This window comes from Macrobrachium rosenbergii, chromosome 9 (assembly GCF_040412425.1).
Source record: "Macrobrachium rosenbergii isolate ZJJX-2024 chromosome 9, ASM4041242v1, whole genome shotgun sequence".
Lineage (NCBI taxonomy): Eukaryota > Metazoa > Arthropoda > Malacostraca > Decapoda > Palaemonidae > Macrobrachium > Macrobrachium rosenbergii.
The window spans coordinates 39715739-39728238 of record NC_089749.1 but is presented as its reverse complement, the minus strand read 5'-3'; positions in this window follow the sequence as shown (position 1 = coordinate 39728238).

Genomic DNA, 12500 nt, shown 5'->3' with positions numbered 1-12500 from the left:
GGTATAATCTGTTGCAAAGATGGGAGGATCCTAGAATGTACAGGATGGGGTGCAGTAAGTGAGGCGAGAGCACACTGGGATTTCTGGATATCTTGACCGGATATGGCACCTGTAGTTTGCAGGTCGATGGCATTGTTGACCTACAGATAATTCCACACAACAGGTACTCGAAACACCAATCTGCAAGAGCAGGGATGTTGAAATACACAGGGAATTGAATGACTCTTATCTTGGAGGACATAAGCAAATAGCAAGGCACTAGTATAACTCATTTACTGTATCTTGGCACTTGTAATCAAAGTGAAGTTAGAATTAACACTAATATTTCAAACCCCCCTCAATGTGGGACCACCTTGACGTGGTGAGGGGGCTCTTGAACCCAGGAATTTGTTCCTGGGTTTGAATCTAAGAGTCTCATATATACTATATATATATATATATATATATATATATATATATATATATATATATATATATATATATATATATATATATATATATATATATTTCTTTGACTAATTTTGTGGAATTTTCCACCTTTTAAAAATCTATTGGACCTGATAAATAGGGCTGTGTTTATCTAAAGCTAAATAGTGGGGACTGTGGTAGGACCATCAACTGTCCAATAATGTTTGGACCTGAGAGTTATCAGATTGATAGCTCAAAGGTGGAACTGTTCTTTAGGGCTGGACCATGGATTCCAGGGGGGGTCTGGTTTTGGGGATAGGACTTTCGGCATTCTATCCAGTTTGCCCGTAACATGATTAGGGTGGGGATGATTGTATTCTTGAAATACTCTCAGTCCAAGCAAGCGGGTTTGGCTTACACTTACCAGTGGCTAAGGACTGCAGGGGAAGAAGGACTGATTAAAGCAGATGAAGACCCAGAAAAATATGGAGACAGGAGAATAAAAAAACAGAACAGAGGAATGGCACAACAAACTAATGCACGGACAGTACAATGAAACATGGCAATGACTACAGAGGGGAGAACTCAAGAGGGAAACAGAAGGAATGCTAACAGCGTCACAAGATCAGGCCCTAAAAGCCAGATATGGTCAAAGAACAATAGATGGAAATAACATCTCACCCATATGCAGGAAGTTCAATATGAAAGACGAGACCATAAACCACATAGCAAGCGAATTTCCGGCGCTTGCACAGTACAAAAAGAGGCATGATTCAGTAGCAAAAGCCCTCCACTGCAGCCTGTGCAAGAAACACCAGCTAGCTTGCAGTAACCAGTGGTACGAACACCAACCTGAGGGAGTGATAGAAAAAGATCCTTTGGGACTATGGTATCAGAACAGACAGGGTGATACGTGCCAACAGACTAGACGTGACGTTGATTGACAAAATCAAGAAGAAAATATCACTCATTGATGTCGTAATACCATGGGACACCAAAGTAGATGAGAAAGAAAGAGAATAAATTGATAAGTATTAAGACCTGAAAACAGAAATAAGAAGGATATGGGATATGCCTGTGGAATTTGTACCCATAATCATAGGAACACCAGGAACGATCCCAAGATCCCTGAAAAGGTATCTGGAAAAACTAGCTGCCGAAGTAGCTCCAGGACTCATGCAAAAGAGTGTGCTACTAGAAACAGCTCACATAGTGAGAAAAGCGATGGACTCCTGAGGAGGCAGGATGCAACCAGGAACCCTCACTATAAAAACCACCCAGTCGAATAGGATGACTGTGATAGACCCCAAAACAACAACAGCAACAACAACAACAACAACAACAACAACAACAACAACAACAATAATAATAATAATAATAATAATAATAATAATAATAATAATAATAATAATAATAATAATAATACTTATTATTATTATTATTATTTTCAGCACGAGGCCACGAGTTAGTGATAAAAATGATAACTGGCAATATCCACAAAGTTGCTGAGGTAGTAGTAGAAAACAAAAAATAGTAATTATATTATTGGTAATGACAGTATTATTATTGAGAAAAGTAGAAATATTAACAAAAATCAATTAAAAACGTTGCCTACAAACTAATTTCCTGCTAGGGACCTTAGGTGGAATTTAGAAGTCAGGTCCAGAGGGCCAAAAACGAAAAAGTGAAAAAAGCTAATCCCAGTGATAATAATAACATTAAAGATAATAATAATACGAAGTAATCATGTTAGTACACACAGTAATACAATAAAAAAACACCATAACTAATGATAATAGTAATAAGTTAAGTATACCTTAGTTTTACCAAGCCACTGAGCTGATTAACAGCTCTCCTAGGGATGGCCCGAAGGATTAGACTTATTTAACATGGCTAAGAACCAATTGGTTACTTAGCAACGGGACCTACGGCTTATTGTGGAATCCGAACCACATTATAGCGAAAAATTAATTTCTATCACCAGAAATAAATTCCTCTAACTCTTCATTAGCCGGTCGGGGAGTCGGGCCTAACGGGTGGAAGGCCGCAACTCTACCGACTCCCTAAGGAAGAGCTTGATAACAGTAATAAAATAGTAACAATAATAACAATAATAATAACAGAATCAGCATGTGGCACTTTGTGAATTGCAAAGACAGAGTAAGAACACAGCACTCAGGCCATCTCCACTGGAGGGCAGACATGGCGCATGAAGCTTTCCTGAATTCTCTTATTGGAAAGGTAATCAAGCCAGACCGACAGCCAGAAACCATAGTTAGCAAACCCTAGGTCATTCTGAGTGATCCAAGGTCCTGCGATGAGAACAGTAATCCATCTGTCAAGAAAGAGCAGTACAGTACATAAAAAGTCTCCCGAAAGAAACCAAATCCGGATGGAATGTTCAATCTAATCTCCTTTTTAACCAATAATTGCTTCTGTAACTCTCTTTCCCAGAGAAAAGAGGCGATGTGTATCAACTGAAACACGGTGACTTATTCAATTTTCTTTCTTTCTAGGAATATATGTACAAATGAACGCACACGAACGCTTACACACACACGCAAACACACTCAATCACACGCGCACACACACATATGTATATATACTATATATACACCCACACATATAATATATATATATATATATATATATATATATATATATATATATATATATATATATATTATGAAATGATTAAACTTTAAAACAACACAAGAACACAAACAAACACAAAGCACATCAGTGATGACAGCAGACAGTTATTTCGTACAGCTCTTGAATATCATTTTTAAGTTCATTAATACTTACTTTTCCCCAATCTCTTTCCCCTCACATCGCTAGGAACTTACTCCAAATACATTAACAAAATTTCATTGCTTCCTCAACTTTCTTATGCTAAACACTAGCGTAAAGATATCTCTGTAAAATATATTTGTGATATATCTGAGCTCAAATCCTATTTTTATGCATTTGTTTCCTTTTATTAAATGTTAACTATAGCCAGGTAACCCATAAAACTGGTTGCGGGTAAAATTTGTTACGTATAACGACCGGGTCCTTATTTCTGTAACGTTTGACAAGAAAGGAATGTTGCTCTGACAAGACATGACATACTTAAAGCCTCGCATCACTCAATGGGGCTTGAGTACAGAGATATGTTAGGGGCGACTGGACAAAATTATAAATAGTCACGTGGCATGGTCACCTGCAAGCCATTACCAGTTGCCAACGGAGGTTGGGGGTAGGTTTCACTTGAAGGTATGTGCTGACAGTAACTCAAAACTCGAGGATAAATTTCCGTCTTTGACATAAAGTGAGCAATTGGCATAATACAAGCACCTCATTGTAGAATCTAGAAATAAATAATATTTCCTCTTATTATTCATTATCACCTTGATAAAATCAATTGCAATATCATTCATTTATTATGATTATACACTAAAGGTTGGCCCCTCAATGAGAAAGCGAAGACTGTATATCTAATTAGTCTGCATGACAAATTGCTGCGTTCAGAACTGCGTTTCTTATATCTTGCGAGCTGCCAAAGGGCTAAAAAAGGATTCCTTCAATTCGATAATCTATCATGACAAAAACTTGGTTATCTAGGTTATTCGACGTTTAGCTGTTACCTCTCAAAACACTTTCTTGCTCATCCTTTCCTCTCCATCTGTCTTGATTTTGTTTATTTTTCTTGCTCCTAATCTTTCCAACACTTCCCCTCAAAGGATGCTTCTCCCTTCTTTCCTTTTTCTTTTGCTTAACCATCTTTCTTTGTCCACTCTTCCCCCTCCTCCCTCCCCTCTACCTCCTCCTACCTCCACTCACCTTACTTCCACGCTTTTCCTTTCACCCAAGTGCAGTAACTCAATCCGTAATTGTATTTGCCCATTTACTGCACGGTAGTACAACTCCATATTTCCTGCGTAAGTGAGAGTCCATGAAGCAATCTCCAAGTTGACGAGCGAGAACACAAAGCGAGATAACTCCTAATAACATCCCACTCGAATGACAGCTCACCCAGATACTTCAGATACTCGAATCCACCAAGAGTGAAAAGCATAAACGAACAGGGTCGGGCATCTTTTCGCAGGCAGACAAGCTCTTCGAAGCAGTCAAAAGATCTCAGGCGGGGAGTTTTCTGACTGTAATTAGGAACGAGATTCAAGAAAGAAGAAGTGAGAGAAAAGAAGACTATGCGAATGGAGATATGATGATTTTGGCTCAAGCGCAGCAAAACATACTCATGGACGGAAGTGCGATCGTTTCCTTTGGATGTTGTGTCAAACAGGATTTCAGTGAAAGCTTTCTCCGAACGAGAAGCACTGCTTTCATTTGGGAAAAGTTGTCTCGGAAAAGAAAGACGAAACGCTGCTCACTTTAAGTAGTATGTGTAACAGGGGAGTTAACAATTTCATTATCATCATCTAAGATTTGAAATAAATGCCCAAGTCCAATGCCTTACCAAGCTAATTTCCATTAATCAGAATGCCCATACGCAGAGAGAGAGAGAGAGAGAGAGAGAGAGAGAGAGAGAGAGAGAGAGAGAATGTTAAGAAGAAAAAGATAGCCAAATGGACCACGAGTCTTCATTTACGCGGCAGTGTCTTTTGATGATTCTTGGACCAACAAGTTCCCGAAAAGAGTTTTTCTTATTCTTTCAAGCAACAGTCTTACTAATGAGAGAGAGAGAGAGAGAGAGAGAGAGAGAGAGAGAGGTCTTGGACGCACTGTTCATTCAAGAGTGACATAGCCTCAATGTTTCTGTTTAAAAGTTTAGTTTTCATAATTTTGCTTTAACCTTTTATTATCTTGTTTCTATACAGTCCTAAACGCACTATAGAACGCATATATATATATATATATATATATATATATATATATATATATATATATATATATATATATATATATATATATATATATATATATATATGCCTATGATGTGTGTGTGTGTGTGTGTGTAGATATATATATATATATATATATATATATATATATATATATATATATATATATATATATATATATATATATATATAAAGCTATAAAAATATCAATTCCTCTACCTCCGGAAATAATGTATTTTCATATATGTTATCCAAAGGGAATTTTTTAGTTGAGCCCACGAGACGACGAACTTATCAACTAAAAAATTCCCCTACGGATAACATATATGAAAATATACTATTTCAGTGTAGAGCTAAATTGATATTAAAGGAGATTTGTAGCTTAATGCTTGCATACGAATCACGGTGATGTGATAAAATTCATTCATATATATATATATATATATATATATATATATATATATATATATATATACACACACACACACACACACACACACATATATATATATATATATATATATATATATATATATATATATATATATATATATATATATATATATATATATATATATATATATATACATATATACATATACAGTATATGCTTGTAGATACATGAATGAATGACTTTTATCTTATCTCCTTATCTTTATATTTTTCATAACACAAAACGATCAAAACGGGAGAGAGAAAAATTCACCTTTCAGTGTTTAATATTTGTTTCTTTCTAAGTCCATCTTCCTTATGAACTAAGCAAACAAACTCTGAGCATGTCTCTCTGCCAGTCAACATGTTTGTCTCCGTGTCTTTTCTTGTGCTTCGGGACTATCTCTTGAAACGCGGGATGAGGAAGAACCTTGCACATCTTTTCCTCTTTTCTTTCCAACCCATCATACGTCCTTACTGCTCTGTTTCTCTACCTGCTTACCTGAAGTACCTTAAGCACTCTTTGCAACAACTTTCTACTGTAGTATAAGTACAACCACATAAACACAAAAACATACATACATAAACACGCGCACGAACACACACACATACACACAAATATATATATATATATATATATATATATATATATATATATATATATATATATATATATATATATATATATATGTGTGTGTGTGTGTGTGTGTGTGTGTGTGAGTGTGTGGATCACCAAAATAAGTTACAAATGCCTTCTCGTACCAGATTCATCTAACCCTCGGAATTACTTATCACCGGCGGGATTTATGCATGGTGCGCATAGCCTGACAGGTGTTTCGTTTCGTGTAAGTTATGTCTAAGGTAAGGTGAATCCGATTATAAAGAGCATTGGTGGCTTAATATGTAAGGCGTATAAGAAGAGTCACGTGTGAAATAGTGAACATTTTAATATATATATATATATATATATATATATATATATATATATATATATATATATATATATATATATATATATATATATATATATATATATATACACACACACACACACACAAACATACACACACACACACAAATATATATATATTTGTACGTATTTCCCCGGGTTTATGGTGTTTTACAGGCCGGCAACGGAAACTTTATTTAATTGGCCTTGGAGTTCTGACTTGTGTCAAGGGAAATCGTAAAAAAAATAAGAAAAGGGGGAGAATTTAGAAGCTGAAGGCTCTACTTCATAAAGAAATGTTATGTAAACACTTGGGATAAATTAAAGATTTATATTTACAAAAGCAAGCATTTGAAGGGAAAATGGATAAGTAAATTGATAAAGGGCTTGCAACTCCTGAAGATCCTTCTACGGGAGTCTTGATTAAAGGCAAGGCACAGGCCGAGATGAGTCCACTGTGAATGGGTCCTTCTGCGAGAGAGATTTACACATTACACGCCAGTAAAGGAACAATTTACCACAGAATAAGTCTCGAGTTTGCACTGAGGGTGCCAAAGACTCGAGGAATGAATGACCACTTTACACTCGAACACAGGACATTGGAAATGGCACTGGATAAACTGGTGCAAGGACAGAAGTGAAATGCTGGTACTCCAAGCTTTCTAAAGGGCAAACTATCGTGACCGAAAAGTCTTTACTCGCACTTTACCTTAGGGGAAGCTGGTCTCTGACGAAATAAGGACGAGGGGCGATCACCGACGATGCAGGCTATCCCTCAAGGATGACTGGAGTCTGGAGTCGGACGGGGGAAAGAAATGGTCTTCTCAGCAATGTTACCGCTCGCCCCCGTGGAGGACTGTCTCTAGAGGACTCTTACTGCATGTCTTCTGCTCCACAACTAACTAACTCTCCTTAACTGCTTCTCTTCTTTTTAAGGCACGTGGCCAGGGGTAGGGGCCGTGTGCAAGCATGAGTCACTGGCCAGGTGGGCAGCGATTCCGTTGCCCTGGCGGGTTTCCTGCGGAGGTAAGACAATTCAGGCAGCTTAATTTGCCTTTAGAAAGTCCATTTAAGAAGCTTAGTTGGGCTAAGCTTCTTAAGGGAGTGACCGTAAGGATTCTCCTGGCCTCTTTTATCTGTGTCATCTCAATATCTGTTCCAGGTAAAAGAAAGGGACAGATCGGAAGGATGATAACGGGCTCTGATTTCTAGTCAATAAACAAAAGGGTAATTTAGGTGGGGGGGCCGCACTGTGCGAGACTTCTGGGTTATTATAATATATATATATATATATATATATATATATATATATATATATATATATATATATATATATATATATATAATTATTTATATTCTGTCACATACAGAAAACCAACATTTTCACTTTTATACGTTCACTGTTTCAGTTATCATGACATTTCTATCAAAATTGGTGTAGTCAGCAATTTACTCTTAAGAGTCTTATGGATTTGCTCCCCGGATTTTCTGAAAAAGGAAATTAAGAAAGTGATCCATAAAGCAAACATAATCTTCTACCATACCCCTCAAGACAAGACTAGAGAGACGCCCAACAATAAAATCAAAATTCCACACCTGGACAGTATTAAGAAGTTGGTTGACAAAGGCACTTGGAAACTCTAACCCTTTTGCTTTTACCTAACCAGATACCTTAGCCAAATCCCTGATTAACGTACAGCAAAAGCCATTCCCCAAAGAAACACGGATATACAAAATCCCTTGCCTCACCTGCGACCAATCCTACATTGGTTTTACAGGTAAATCACTCACCCAGAGATTAATACAACATAAACGTTCAGTAACATATGGCCAACAGAGCCCAGCTATTTTTAACCACATAAATAACCATAACCACAGAATAAACTGGAATTTGTTTCGTATAATATATAGCAGCAATTATAGGTTCAAAAGCCAGATGGTAGAATCAGCACTAATTAAACAAAGAAATACGATGAACTCTCAAAAGGAGCTTGGGTTTCAGATCTGACAAAATCTTCCTCCAACCAGCGACTAAAAAGATTAAGAAGCTATCAACTGGAGTGACATAATGGCTGACCTCTGGAACTCTTGGTATAAATACTGCTTTTCTGTAATTCTTAAATCATTCACTTGACAGTCGAGGGAGACAGTTGTTCGAAATATATAGCATTAACTTTCTACTTTTTGGGATTTTTATGGGCTCCTTTTAGCAGATGGACTTCTGTTTTAACAGAAAATATTTCACAGTCATATATATAAGTAAATAAATATATATATATATATATATATATATATATATATATATATATATATATATATATATATATATATATATATATATATATATATATATATATATATATATATATATATATATATATATATATATATATTCTTATATACCATACTTTCAAGTTCTGAAACTGCCTTGTTTTAAAGTACTCAGGGAAACAGGAAGAGGGAGATAGTTAAATGACAAGTAAGTAAAATATTAATTGTAAGAAACTTAGTTTTCGAGTGTCCAAAGAAGATCAGTGTTTTATGAAAAGAATAAGAACAATAAGCACAATGCCATGAGAAACTAAATTCTAATTCTTATTTTATCATACTTTCAAGTTCGGAAATTGCCTTTTTTGTTTGTTACGTTCTATGCTTATATATATATATATATATATATATATATATATATATATATATATATATATATATATATATATATATATATATATACATATATATATATATATATATATATATATATATATATATATATATATATATATATATATATATATATATATATATATATATATATATATATATATATATATATATATATATATATATATATATATATATATATAGGGACTGAACATCAAAACTAACCATGAATGTATGTGGACTTTACAAAGAAAGTCAGGGACATTGACCTAAATAGTGTCATTTTTTTAATTACTCTAGTTATACACTATCCAAAAAAAAAAAGTCCCTTTTAGTACTAGGCTTAAATTTTTGTTTACCTAATTTTAAACCCAAATACTGTGATTTTTTCCTCGCGTTCGAAGCGCTTTTCCATAATATTCGGTTGTTACCATCATATATTAATCAGTCCATACAGAAATTGGCTCATAAAACATTCTCCAATCTCAAAACTAAAAATTGGTTTCCATTTTTTGAGTATGAAGATTTTCAGATTTTGAAGAAACTTGCAAATAGAAATGACCTCATAATTTGCCGACCAGATAAAGGTAAAGTTGTAGTTATAGTGAACCGCGATGATTACATTGAAAAAATTAATAGTATGTATTTTGTATGACTCCTGTAAATTATCTGAAGTAGGTGCTCCTGAATTTAGTACCGTTTTTAAAATTGAAGATAAAATTAATCGTACTTTAAAGCAGCTTAAAGATGGCTCCGCTATTCCTGAAAGCACCCATAATTCTCTTTTCAGTTCAGGATCTTCTTTTGCTACCTTATACGGACTCCCTAAAGCTCACAAGAATGGCATTCCCCTTCGACCAATACTTGCCGCTTACAACTCACCTAATTTCGAAATAGCTAAGTACCTTGTTCCCTCCCCTTCTCAGTCATCTCAGGAGTAACCGTTTCACCCTGCAAAATTCTTCTTTTGTCCTTGACATTCTTGGCAAAATCCACATACATTCATGGTTAGTTTTGATGTTCAGTCCCTATTTACTAATGTCCCTGTTTTCGAAACCATTGATATTATCTTCGGAAAATTACTCCCCACCCCGGATATCATTCAACACGGTTTTACCAGAAATAATAATAATAATAATAAAAAAAGAAAACTCTGGGAGCTCTCGGTTATTGATACTCATTTTATTTATAATGGGAAAGTTTAGGACCTTCTTTCGCCAATATTTTTATGTGCCATTTAGAAGAACAATTCTTTAACCAGTGCCCAGATACTTTTAAACCCAAATTTTATAGACGCTATGTAGGTGACACATTGCTTTTTACTGAAGAATGTCATTGCCCAGTTGGTTTTAGATTTTATCAACTCTTTTCATCCCAATATTACTTTTACTGTGGGAAAAGAATGTAATGGCCGCATTTCCTTTTTAGATATTTTGGTCTCCTCGTTCTGAGGGAAATTTTATGACAGGCATTTTTAGAAAGAAAACGTTTACCGACCTTGGGTTAAACTTTTTTAGTCATTGTCACCTTGTTTTTCATTGCTAATTCGTTTAGAACTGATTCATCGAGGCTTTTCCCTTTGCTCCAACTGGAATAACTTTCACCTGGAAGTTCGGTTTTTAGAGCATAATTGCTATCCCTTGAACATGTTCAATAAAATCGTTAAAGAATTTTTAGACAATATTTTTTAGCCAAAATCTGTAGTCTGCACCGTTCCCAAAATGATAATATGTTTCTCTGCCCTTCACTAACGATTCTGTCCCAATCAAACGAAAATTATTGTCGCTCTTGAGATATCTGTATCCGTATGTTGACTTCAGATTTACTTTTAACCCTTTGATTTCGGTTGTAACGTATACGACGCATTTAATAAACTGGCCCGGAACACTGTTGTGTCGTATACGAGCACCGGTAATTTCCTTTTATGTGAAGGACTGATGATTGAAATACTGGCCTCTTTTTCTTGATATGGTAACAGTCTGTCAGTTGCCATACAGTGAATTCATATAAATTCACGTGTTTCCCTAAAATTCATTAGTCTTCATCAAGATGTCACAGGAGGACGGGTCAAAGGGTACGACATCCTCGAGTTGACCGCCGGCAGATCGAGAGAAGAGCTCTCGACGAGGATAACTATTTTATAGACCTTCTCGACTCATTTTCTGGATATGAAAATGAATCGGATTTAGAAGGAAATGAAATGGATAATTATGGTCCTGGTACAAGAGACAGTGATGAAATATCAACCGACAGTGAAAATGACGAAAATCTGCCACCTACAAATGAAAGCCAAGGTGTCAAAAGAAGGCGGAGACAGCGAAGTGACCCAGGTGATGAGTGGGAGTGGGCTGCCAGCAATTTCAGCCCAGAGATTTCATATTTGACAGCAGTGGCAGTGGCATTACGTCGAAATGTAATGTGAATGAAAATTCAAAGGAAGTAGACTATTTTTTGAATTTTCGACAACGAATTTATGGGGCTGATTGCTGAAGAGACAAACCGTTATCAGAGATTCCTTGTTGATACGCTAGGAGATGCAGTGCCAAAGTATTTGCGAAAATTTGCTCAGGTTACTGTGGAGGAAATGATACGGTTCCTTTGTGTGATTATGATCATGTCGCATATAAGTAAACATCGCATCGTAGATTACTGGACTACGCTTGAGACATTCGAGACAAAAGGAGTGAGAAGGCTGATGGCAAGGGACAGATTTCTTCAAATTCTACGGGTTCTACATTTCGTTGATAATTCACAGGAAACAAGCCCAGATAATAAACTAAAAAAATTAAACCCGTGCTCGACAGTGTGCGTAGAAAATTCAGGAAAAATTTCAACCTTTCCAGGATTTATGCATAGATGAAAGTTTAATGTTATGGAAGGGAAGGCTAAGTTTCAAGCAGTACATTCCAGATAAAAGAAGTCGATTTGGGAGTGAAAATATTTGAACTTTGTGATGCCAAAACGGATTATATTGTCGATTTTATAATCTATACTGGAAAAAGATACAGAGATATTGGTAGATGAGGATCTAGGGGTATCTGGTTCTGTGGTAAAAACATTTATGGCCTCGCATCTCGGAAACATCACATCCTGTATTTCGATAATTGGTATTGCAGCCCAAAACTGCTCAAGTATTTGGGCGACAACGAAACAGGAGCATGTGGAACAGTCCGGAAAAATAGGAAATTTATGCCTAAATTTCT